The sequence below is a fragment of the Oncorhynchus keta genome, chromosome 18 (assembly GCF_023373465.1).
Source record: "Oncorhynchus keta strain PuntledgeMale-10-30-2019 chromosome 18, Oket_V2, whole genome shotgun sequence".
NCBI classification, from domain to species: domain Eukaryota; kingdom Metazoa; phylum Chordata; class Actinopteri; order Salmoniformes; family Salmonidae; genus Oncorhynchus; species Oncorhynchus keta.
The window spans coordinates 41,499,128-41,512,268 of NC_068438.1; the positions used below are offsets into that span (position 1 = coordinate 41,499,128).

At 40.7% G+C, this 13,141-nt stretch overlaps 1 long non-coding RNA gene across 1 annotated transcript; it reads left to right on the plus strand.

The window, feature by feature from the left end:
- Window positions 1-1,411: 1,411 nt before the first annotated feature.
- LOC118380957 (uncharacterized) lies at window positions 1,412-9,010 on the plus strand. The gene is made up of 2 exons (XR_008068552.1): window positions 1,412-1,640; window positions 6,346-9,010. It is a non-coding gene; the product is annotated as an uncharacterized LOC118380957 (long non-coding RNA).
- Window positions 9,011-13,141: the final 4,131 nt, after the last annotated feature.

A 13,141-nucleotide genomic window follows, 5' to 3' on the forward strand; every position in this document is an offset into this window, starting at 1 on the left:
CCCCTTTGCATATATATTCACCCCTTTGCATATGTATTCACCCCTTTGCATATATATTCACCCCCTTTGCATATATATTCACCCCCTTTGTATATGTATTCACTCCCTTTGCATATGTATTCACACCCTTTGCATATGTATTCACCCCCTTTGCATATGTATTCACCCCCTTTGTATATATATTCACCCCCTTTGCATATGTATTCACCCCTTTGCATATGTATTCACTCCTTTGCATATGTATTCACCCCCTTTGCATATGTATTCACCCCCTTTGTATATATATTCACCCCCTTTGTATATGTATTCACCCCTTTGCATATGTATTCACTCCTTTGTATATGTATTCACCCCCTTTGCATATGTATTCAACCCCTTTGCATATATATTCACCCCCTTTGTATTTGTATTCAAACCCTTTGCATATGTATTCACCCCCTTTGTATATATATTCACCCCCTTTGCATATGTATTCACCCCCTTTGCATATGTATTCACACCCTTTGTATATGTATTCACCCCCTTTGCATATGTATTCACACCCTTTGTATATGTATTCACCCCCTTTGTATATGTATTCACCCCCTTTGCATATGTATTCACCCCCTTTGTATATGTATTCACCCCCTTTGCTATGAAGCCCCTAAATAAGATCTGGTCCAACCAATTACCTTCAGAAGTCACAACATGGCTGGGGGAGGAGGACCAGAGAGGGACTGCTGGGAGACAACATGGCTGGGGGAGGAGGACCAGAGAGGGACTGCTGGGAGACAACATGGCTGGGGGAGGAGGACCAGAGAGGGACTGCTGGGAGACAACATGGCTGGGGGAGGAGGACCAGAGAGGGACTGCTGGGAGATAACATGGCTGGGGGAGGAGGTCCAGAGAGGGACTGCTGGGAGACAACATGGCTGGGGGAGGAGGACCAGAGAGGGACTGCTGGGAGACAACATGGCTGGGGAAGGAGGACCAGAGAGGGACTGCTGGGAGACATCTCTCTTTACCCTCGCATCACTAACAGACATGTAATTGCCCCCCATCACAAGTTGACATGCAATCCCCTTGTAGATCCTCCAGTCCAGTTTACATTTCTCCAACACAACTATACTTCATACTTTTCAGCCACAGCCATCCATCCAACCAGAAACAGCCAGTCTCTACTCAGCGAAGACTCTTCACGCCCATTTGTAACCAAAAATGTTTATTTTTTATTTTTTACATAGGGTGACATTTTGCCTGAGCAATTGGCAGTGACCAAAAGAACCATAACATATTTTTAATTAGATGGGCAGTCCTCAAAGATGAAATTCCATTGAATCATATGATTAGATCCATTGATTTCCAGCCCGTAGGGTGCGGTGCCACTAATCTCATTATAATGTACCATTGTGTAGTGCAGAGCAGGTGTTACTCATCCACGGTGATGTCATAGTATAACCTGTTGTATTGGTTTCAGAGTAGAGCACTGATAGGGTGTGGTTGTATTAACAGGACATAAATACTCACCCAAGTAAACACATTATACATTTGAAGACAGCTGCACGAAAGGATCAGCACGTAATAGGTGATTGAAAGCACTATCTGTTTGGTGTTACATACTGTACTCACCAGTCAAGCAACCAGCGGCAAACTGAAAACAGGTAAATGCAGTTATATGATTGAATCAAGTGTCTTTTAATGTTCAAACATATATATATATATTTTTAATTGTTTTATACTGGATTCGAATGGTAATGGTTTGATTGGAAGTCAAACCAATGAGTTTAATGTATTAAATATACAGTAGATATAGGCATCTTTGATGAAGTTTATTTGTAACTAAAATAAAATACATGCTACTTCTGACACCATTTATCTAAAATGTATTTTGACTTAGTGATTAATGACATTGTGTTGCTTCTTTGAGGGATGTTTATGCCATAATGAATCCAGGCATTTAAAGCAGAACTCTGTGATTGGTACATGCATCTGTGGACCTTTAAATGAATTATATATATTGTGGCCATTGGTTCTTAAAGAATATTACTTAACCCATCCCTTGGCTGTTTACCCCAAAAAATGGCAGGGCGACGGCTTTGTTATTTTTGGAATCCCAGATTGCCCCTTTAATGTAACAGATCATTAAAAACAGCTTAAGTATTGTCCATTGATAAGTTGCAATGTAACTGTTACAGTAATTACACGACAATCAACATAGATTACACAATTTACTACCAATAATAATGACAGTATTCACAACAACAAAACTATGTACAACGCAATGGTCTTAGATGAAGGAGAGCAGGAAAAATCATATTTTCAAAACTGGTGTGAAGTCAGTGGTAGAAAAATTCAGGTCCAGCCAGTCAAGTGGGTTTAAATCTGAAAATATTCTATTCACCTGGCATATTGAGCAGTTAAAAAACATGCTTATGCATTTAAGGTTTCAGTTACGGCACAGACAACATGAGGGAGACAGACAACTGAATAGATAACAATCAAGTCTGCTTAGGTCTGGTCTCAAAAGGGGGTCAATCCATTTGAATTCAATGACTTTTTGACAGCATCCCTTTTGATTTAAACACACCTTTCCATAATGTTTGCCGATGGAAGAAGTGGTCAGAAAGTGACATTTTGGACCTTAATGCCAAATCATCATTCAACTTTGAGCAGATAAAGCTGCTCAAAGTTGACCCACTTTGCATACCCCACCAAACCATGAGACATCCATGTCTTCATAAAGAGAAGCGGTTGAATTTGATCTCATTTAACTTTTTACTGCAGTGGGCTAAATCAGGGTCCTGCAGAGTGTTTCTTGAAATCTACTATGAAACAAAAGTATACACCTCACACACATGTTTATGGACTTAAACATTTAAGACACGTGTACTATGTCAGATATACATGTAGAGTTTAAATGTATTCAATTATGAGTTTGCATCCCAATATTACACTTCATATACAGTAACTGTCAAAAATTTGGATACACCTACTCATTCAAGGGTTTTTCTTCATTTTTGCTATTTTCTGCATCAAAATATGAAATAACACATATGGAGTCATGTAGTAACCAAAAATGTGTTAAACAACTCTAAATATATTTTATACTTTAGATTCTTCTAAGTAGCCACCCTTTGCCTTGATGACAGCTTTGCATACTCTTGGCATTCTCTCAACCGGCTTGACCTGGAATGCTTTTCCAACAGTCTTGAATGAGTTCTCACATATGCTGAGCACTTGTTGGCTGCTTTTTCTTCGGGTCAAACTCCTCCCAAACCATCTCAATTGGGTTGAGGTCGGGCGATTGTGGAGGCCAGGTTATGTGATGCAGCACTCCATCACGCTCCTTCTTGGTCAAATAGCCCTTACACAGCCTGGAGGTGTGTAGGATCATTGTCCTGGTGAAAAACAAATGATATTCCCACTAATCACAAACCAGATGGGATGGCAAAACGCTGCAGAATGCAATAGTATCCATGCTGTTTATGTGTGCCTTAAATTCTACATAAATCAAAGACAGTGTCACCAGCAAAGCACCCCCCACAACATCACACCTCCTCCTCCATGCTTCACGGTTGGAACCACACATGCAGAAATCATCTGTTCACCTACTCTGCTTCTCACAAAGACATTTTGGACTCATCAGACAAAAGGGCAGATTAAAATATACTTTGAGTAGTTTAACACTTTTTTGCTTTGTACATGATTCCATATGTGTTATTTCATAGTTTTGATGTTTTTGCTATTATTCTACAGTCTAGAAAATAGTAAAAATAATGAAAAACCTTGGAATGAGTAGGTGTGTCCAAACGTTTGACTGGTACTGGACATCACAGACGACTGAAATATAACAAAACTGTTTGCGATAGAAACACCAGATTTTCAGCATTAACAACAATGAATGTTGATTATTTAAGAAATTATGAAAAATAATACTAACATTTCACACTTGAGGCCACTAGGTCATTTGACTGCAGGAAAGGCCACAAGCTTACAAACAGTGTTGTCCAATTATTTTATAATTTCTTAAAAGTTGTAGATTTTTTTTTTTTGCTAGAGCATTGGACTAGTAACTGAAAGGTTGCAAGATCAAATCCCTGAGCTGACAAGGTTAAAATCTGTTGTTCTGCACCTGAAAAAGGCAGTTAACCCACTGTTCCTAGGTCATCATTGAAAATAAGCATTATTTCTTAACTGACTTGCCTAGTTAAATAAAGGTAAAATATCAGGAAAGGTTTGGTATGCCATCCAACCCTAAAATTTTCCCGATGTCACGACTTCCGCCGAAGTTGGCTCTCCTGCCTGTTCGGGCGGTGCTCGGCAGTCGTCGTCACCGTCCTACAAGCCACTACCGATCCCTTTTTCGTTTGTCTGTTGGTTTTGTCTTATTAGTTTCACCTGTGTGTATTTTAGTTTAATTAACGTCCTTATATGTAGTAGGTTGTCCCGCCCTTGTTTTGTGCGGAATTGTTTTTGTATTCATGTCATTTGGTGTAGTACTTGTGTTTTATTCTCCGGTCTATTTTGATCCTGTGCTGGATTATTCACCCTGTGTGTTGGGTTGACCGTGTTTTTTGTGCCCCGGAAAATAAACTGTTGAATCACTGAAACCTCTCTCTCTCTGCGCCTGATTCCACCCACCTTGATAAAACGTGACACCCGAACTCAAAAAGTTCCTCTTATTTAATTTGGCTTTCACATCAGTCTTTCTGTACAGCTGTTAATTTTATATTATTATTCGAAACAAATCCATACAATTATCTTTGGTTAGTGGAGAGGGAGGAGACTGAATCAAAAACTTGCTCAATGTACTTTGCTTCTTCATACAAAATATTGTTTGGCGAATCATGGGTGACATCATTTGTAACAAGATTCAGTAAATAATTTCAGTAAATAATGATTTCTATGTTGAAGACATAGCATTTTTCCCCATTTTCCAGTTCACTTAATTTGTATAATATATTACACTCGATCTTTCTTGAATAAGTTCATTTATTTTAGTTTTTCCTCTAACTTATTCTGTGCCTCTATGGTACAGTTTGTATTGCTATCTAACTGTACTGTTAATTTCCTTTGTTTATTCTGTACCTCTATGGTACAGTTTGTATTGCTATCTAACTGTACTGTTAATTTCCTTTGTTTATTCTGTGCCTCTATGGTACAGTTTGTATTGCTATCTAACTGTACTGTTAATTTCCTTTGTTTATGCTGTGCCTCTATGGTACAGTTTGTATTGCTATCTAACTGTACTGTTAATTTCCTTTGTTTATTCTGTGCCTCTATGGTACAGTTTGTATTGCTATCTAACTGTACTGTTAATTTCCTTTGTTTATTCTGTACCTCTATGGTACAGTTTGTATTGCTATCTAACTGTACTGTTAATTTCCTTTGTTTATTCTGTACCTCTATGGTACAGTTTGTATTGCTATCTAACTGTACTGTTAATTTCCTTTGTTTATTCTGTGCCTCTATGGTACAGTTTGTATTGCTATCTAACTGTACTGTTAATTTCCTTTGTTTATGCTGTGCCTCTATGGTACAGTTTGTATTGCTATCTAACTGTACTGTTAATTTCCTTTGTTTATTCTGTGCCTCTATGGTACAGTTTGTATTGCTATCTAACTGTACTGTTAATTTCCTTTGTTTATTCTGTGCCTCTATGGTACAGTTTGTATTGCTATCTATCTGTACTGTTAATTTCCTTTGTTTATTCTGTGCCTCTATGGTACAGTTTTTATTGCTATCTATCTGTACTGTTAATTTCCTTTGTTTATTCTGTGCCTCTATGGTACAGTTTGTATTGCTATCTAACTGTACTGTTAATTTCCTTTGTTTATTCTGTGCCTATGTTCATTTGAAAAAAATCCTTTATAAATTATTCTGTCCTCGTTAAAAACAACTTATCAACCAATAGGCATTGATAACATTTCTAATATCCTCACCACGTTGAAATTCTGTAAGAGTAATGTTTAACCTGATTTTACTCCTCTTCACAGTTTTATACTTTCTGAGAAGTAGCCATTATTTCCTATTTTACACCTAGGGTTACTATACATAACACTAAAGCCATTGTATAAGCGATTCTCCAAAATTGAAATATTCCAGGCATTTATATATACATTTGAGTGTACTTTATCACAAGGCATTTCAAAGTCAGCTATGAATTGCAGGCCTGGTTTACCAGATTTTTCATAGTGTTATATGTTTCCAATACTGGCCTTCTATATTCTTCAAACCTGTTTTTTTTGTGGATATGATTATTCCTTTTCTCCTTCATTTAAGTATAATTTGATTGTGATGTTGTGACAAGTAAAATGAATTATTCTCAAATGATGAGTACCTAATGGTGAACCCTTCTATTTTCAGGGAAAGAAAATACAAAACATGGAGCAAATATTCTCAGGTGAACATGTGAGTATAGAGATATTGAAAACGAAAACATCATTACAACATAATATTTACCTTCATAAAAAAATCCCGAAGTACCCTGAAAATGTGGAATTCCACGTATCCAAAGTTTCCCATGTTACTAACCAAGCAGGCCTGGATGGGATCCTGTCAGATGGATTTAAGGGTGGACAAAAAAGAGGTCCTTTCATGTGGTGGGGTCTTAACATTGACGACATCATTATCACGGAAGCTGAGAAGCGCTACCTTGACAGGCACTCCTCAAGTCTACAAACTGAAGAGAGGCAACCTCAGGTATCATTCCTGAAAAAGTTTACCACCTCCCCTGTCTTCCAAACAGGATCTCGGTATGGGAACTTTAAGTTCACCTTCTCCTTGGAGGATCTCATGCAGAAGTACACAGAGCAGATCTGTGAGGGAGAGAAGCCTGTCCTGAGAGTCTATGAAACTGTGGTTTACAAGCAGGAGATCATGTATACAGTGGTTGTCCACAGTCCAAAGGTGACACAGTTTGATACGTGCCAACTTCTTGAAGGTGCTGAAGCTATGTGTAGCTATAGAGAGGGCACAATTGTCTGGAACGCACAGGCTGTGTCTGAGACCCACAACTATGAATTGATCATAAAGGCCAATATGATCAAAGCCAAAAAGGTTAAAGTTGGCACACATCAGTTTTTTGTGTGGGATCATGTGACACTAGCATTTCACATGCCTCATGGCACTGCCCTATGTGTTGATAGGAAGGACCTGATTGAAAGCCTCAAAGCATGTGATAGTGTTAAACCTTTGTATAGGAAAGCAGACCCAGTGATGTCATATGAAACAGCAGCAATCATTGTTGATTCTCAGAATGTTTCAAACGGGCTCTAACCAGCAAACAACCTAATCATGGAGTACTATAGAGTACAAGATAAATAGATCTTAACTTCTCAGGGGAGTTCTAACATATGGAATTGTTTTAAAGACACCATGAATTATTTAGCTATTTGATTTAGAATTGTGAACCTTTACGTATAAAAAAAACGAAATAAAATAAAGATGGCGGCAAGCTGTTGATGCTGAAAACTCCTTTCTTCTGATGAAAATAACCAATTCAACAAGAAAACAGGATTATCAGCTACTTGCAGTTCTGAGCCTACCTGGATAGTAAGGAGATCCTGAGGGAAATCGGCAAGTAACAGCAGCTTTATGGTACGCAGGAATAATATACTCCATCGTGAATAAATGCCCCTACCTCAAAAAATAACTCTAACCCAACTAAAAAAAGAAAGACTGATTCATCTACAGACACTGACAATTTGCTTTCCGTTGAAGTAGAGGCTAACGGTCTTGCAGGAATCCATGCAACACTTGAAAAGTTATGTGAGGAGGTAACAGGGTTGAGGGAGTTTAGCCAGAGTGAAATTATCTCACTCCGAGAGAGAAAAAAGCAATCACCGCCAAGGAAAAAACCCTTGATTCTAAAATTGTCTAATCAGGGAAAACAGAAGGAGTCGGGATACGCTATTAGACATACAAAGCCGAAGCACGAGCCTTGAAACTACCTCTGGAGACTGTAAACAGGTGGCTTTCCACCGATTCCACAGACTTGGAGCTCGGCGAGACAAGACCAAGGGTCCCGGACCTATCCTCACAAAATTTGAACACTACCAACAAAAGGTGCTGATCAAAAGCAGGGGAACGGAGCTTAAAGGGACAACATTTGATCTCAATGAACAATTTCCCTTGGAGATAAACAAACATCGCAAGAGACTGTGTCCTGTACAGAGGCAACAGAGGGAGAGGGGTAAGGGTGCCTTTCTCCTTGTGGACAAACTCTTTAAAGACGGACAGCTTTTCTCAGACAGCTCCATAATACCATGGCTGTTCTAAATTCTACAGGGTCGTCAGGATACGAAAAAAAAGCAGGTCTCCCTCCCTCCCTCCCTCCCTCCCTCCCCTCTCTCTCTCTCTCTCTCTCTCTCTCTCTCTCTCTCTCTCTCTCTCTCTCTCTCTCTCTCTCTCTCTCTCAGAATTGTTCTATAATCTATGGTTTCTGTTTGTGTATCTTTTGTATGTCTGTCTACATACTTATCTATGTTTAGAACAAGCAGTGGGAAGATATCAGAACAGGGGCGTTGGGTGACACATTTGTGTGGGGCACACACTTATACGGGACACATTTGTACTGTAGTGAAGCCGTCTCTTTATTAATGCAATGTCTCTTTCATAATCACGTGAAACGTCAATTACTACGGAAATGCTGTGTAAATGCTGTGTTTTTCTATGAAAATGATATTAAATGTAACTGTGATGCAACTATGACGGTGATACGATATGGATTACAATTGTCATCTTGAGTGTGAAGGCTGTACTCTATAACTTCATGTTATACACATAGACACTCATCACACATTATAGTCTTACTCTAATCCAGACATCATACACACTCTCACTAAATCACATACAATTTCACACACATCAACCTACTCAGATCTACTTAGATTCTTTGCTATTAGGTTGACTGTTTCTTCCCAACGGTAAATGGTGTAGCTGTTGTTGCTAAATCAATGGTTTTATGGTAATTAAATATTTAATTATGTTTATTAGGTCAATGATTCTGATTTGAATGATGTCCTTAATGTGATAATATAATATATTCTAAGCTTGAGCATGTGGCTCTCAGGGTTAAATCAATGCAACTGTAACAAAACCAGAGAACTGCAATAAGCTGACTGACAGTTGCTCTGGATAAGAGCGTCTGCTAAATCAGGGCTTCCCAACTATTCTCCCCCCAAGGGCCCTCTTTATTTTACATTTGAAGACGTCCCCCCCCCCCTTTTGAATTATTGTTTACTGAGATAGTCAATATTAAATACACTGCCAAAAGCTTAAATACACCCCTCTAATCCAGGAAAGTCTTGTGACCACCCAGGACACTTTGGAGCCCCATTATGGGGGAGGAGGGGGGCTAGGTTGGGATTCCCTCTGCTAAATGACCAGAATGTAAATATAGTCTGGGGGGAGGAGGGGGGGGCTAGGTTGGGATTCCCTCTGCTAAATGACCAGAATGTAAATATAATCTGATAAATAATCATGTTCATCATTCTACATTTTTGTGTTGTATTTATATCACTCTGCTTCCTCTTCATTAAACTAGGATTAAATCTTGTGTCTTGGAATTTTACTCCCTTTCTGTTGTTTGATATAACTGAATAAATATGATGAAGCCTGTGCAATTATGTATTGTGTGTTTTTGAATATACTCTACATACTATATGTAATTGAAACAGCTTTATGTTTTTTTCTTTTCAATTCACAAGTAAATAACTGACCCATAGAAGGAAGAAAGGGAATAACTGACCCATATAAGGAAGCAAGGGAATAACTGACCCATAGAAGGAAGCAAGGGAATAACTGACCCATAGAAGGAAGAAAGGGAGTAACTGACCCATAGAAGGAAGAAAGGGAATAACTGACCCATAGAAGGAAGCAAGGGAGTAACTAACCCATAGAAGGAAGACAGGGAATAACTGACCCATATAAGGAAGCAAGGGAATAACTGATCCATATAAGGAAGCAAGGGAATAACTGACCCATATAAGGAAGCAAGGGAATAACTGACCCATATAAGGAAGCAAGGGAGTAACTGACCCATATAAGGAAGCAAGTGAATAACTGACCCATAGAAGGAAGCAAGGGAATAACTGACCCATATAAGGAAGCCAGTGAATAACTGACCCATAGAAGGAAGCAAGGGAGTAACTGACCCATATAAGGAAGCAAGTGAATAACTGACCCATAGAAGGAAGAAAGGGAATAACTGACCCATAGAAGGAAGCAAGGGAATAACTGACCCATAGAAGGAAGCAAGGGAATAACTGACCCATAGAAGGAAGTAAAGGAATAATTGACCCATAGAAGGAAGTAAAGGAATAACTGACCCATAGAAGGAAGTAAAGGAATAACTGACCCATAGAAGGAAGTAAAGGAATAACTGACCCATAGAAGGAAGTAAAGGAATAACTGACCCATAGAAGGAAGCAATGGAATAACTGACCCATAGAAGGAAGTAAAGGAATAACTGACCCATAGAAGGAAGTAAAGGAATAACTGACCCATAGAAGGAAGTAAAGGAATAACTGACCCATAGAAGGAAGTAAAGGAATAACTGACCCATAGAAGGAAGTAAAGGAATAACTGACCCATAGAAGGAAGTAAAGGAATAACTGACCCATAGAAGGAAGTAAAGGAATGACTGACCCATAGAAGTTAATATAAAGGTCAGTTAGAACAACTCAGTACTTTCCTCCTTGACCTAAATGTTTTGATTCTGAGGGAGTTATTATTTTATTCAACTCCTCCTTCACATTCAATAACACATGCCTGAGTTTATCACCTTTCAAGGCCGCTGTTGGCATCTCCATGTGATCTGTGGTATAATTCACATGACTGTATATGACTATACAGCATGTCACTGCCAAAACCAACGTAGACAAAGAGGGAGAGTTCTCTCATTCAAACATCTATTTCCATACCTTCCAATAAAATAAAATACAACAAAATACAAAGTATAAGGAACATTTGGCTTTGAAACAAAATAAATGGTAAATATTTGGAATGAGATCAATTCAACATTAGCAACAGACAATAGAAATAGGACAGCGACTGGAGAGTTCTAATCCCAAGTTTGTCAACCCTCCTCTACTTCTGGATCTGACAAACAGTCTCTCTTGCAGGTGCAGCTAGTGTAAGTCCCAAGTCTAGCCTGATGTATCTTTAGGGGATGGTGACCTGAAAAAAGGGTTCATGTGAGTAGCAGGGAGGTCAGACCTACAGGGGGAGACCAGGGGATAAAACAAGACCAAGATATGAGGACCAGAGAGGGACTGCTGGGAGAAAACATGACCAGGAGATGAGGACCAGAGAGGGACTGCTGGGAGAAAACATGACCAGGAGATGAGGACCAGAGAGGGACTGCTGGGAGAAAACATGACCAGGATATGAGGACCAGAGAGGGACTGCTGGGGGAAAAAACATGACCAGGAGATGAGGACCAGAGGGAGGGACTGCTGGGAGAAAACATGACCAGGAGATGAGGACCAGAGAGGGACTGCTGGGGAAAACATGACCAGGAGATGAGGACCAGAGAGGGACTGCTGGGAGAAAACATGACCAGGATATGAGGACCAGAGAGGGACTGCTGGGGAAAACATGACCAGGAGATGAGGACCAGAGAGGGACTGCTGGGGGAAAACATGACCAGGAGATGAGGACCAGAGAGGGACTGCTGGGAGAAAATATGACCAGGATATGAGGACCAGAGAGGGACTGCTGGGGGAAAACATGACCAGGAGATGAGGACCAGAGAGGGACTGCTGGGAGAAAACATGACCAGGAGATGAGGACCAGAGAGGGACTGCTGGGAGAAAACATGACCAGGAGATGAGGACCAGAGAGGGACTGCTGGGAGAAAACATGACCAGGAGATGAGGACCAGAGAGGGACTGCTGGGGGAAAACATGACCAGGAGATGAGGACCAGAGAGGGACTGCTGGGAGAAAACATGACCAGGATATGAGGACCAGAGAGGGACTGCTGGGGGAAAACATGACCAGGAGATGAGGACCAGAGAGGGACTGCTGGGAGAAAACATGACCAGGAGATGAGGACCAGAGAGGGACTGCTGGGAGAAAACATGACCAGGATATGAGGACCAGAGAGGGACTGCTGGGGGAAAACATGACCAGGAAATGAGGACCAGAGATGGACTTCTGGGAGAAAACATGACCAGGAGATGAGGACCAGAGAGGGACTGCTGGGAGAAAACATGACCAGGAGGACCAGAGATTGTCTGCAGGAGGACAGCATTGCTGGGGTGGGTTAGAGAGGCAGGGGTCTTACACGGGGTTGAGTCCTGAGGAAGAGAGGTTAAACGTATGAAGTATAGTTTTATTGGAGAAATGTATACAGGATGTTAGAAGGCCTGGGAGATACACCAAAGGCCAAAGGAGGTCACATGCGCAAATATATTGCATGTAAACTTGTGACAGGGGACAGTATGTGTCTGTTAGTGAGGGGGGAGTAAAGAGAGATGTCCCTCTGGGCTAGTGGGATGTCAGTGGAGGTCACTTCTACATGGGGGAAACTCAGGGTGAAATCCAGGTCCACTCCAGAGATTGAGTGACACATGACTTTAATGGAAAGGAAAGCAGATTAGTCTGCTCTGACTACTTTACTGATTCAGCCACACACACACGCACACACACACACACACACACACACACGCACGCACGCACGCACGCACGCACGCACGCACGCACGCACGCACGCAGACAGACAGACAGACAGACAGACAGACAGACAGACAGACAGACAGACAGACAGACAGACAGACAGACAGACAGACAGACAGACAGACAAAGGGATGGGGAGAGAGAGGAATGGGAAGAGAGAGGGAGAGAGATAGAGATGGGGAGAGAATGAATGGGGTGAATTTAAGTGTGCTCTCTCTAATTCTCTCTTTCTTTCTCTCTCTCGGAGGACCTGATCCCTAGGACCATGCTTCAGGACTACCTGACATGATGACTCCTTGCTGTCCCCAGTCCACCTGGCCGTGCTGCTGCTCCAGTTTCAACTGTTCTGCCTTATTATTATTATTGGACCATGCTGGTCATTTATGAACATTTGAACATCTTGGCCATGTTCTGTTATAATCTCCACCCGGCACTGCCAGAAGAGGACTGGCCACCCCACATAGCCCGGTTCCTCTCTA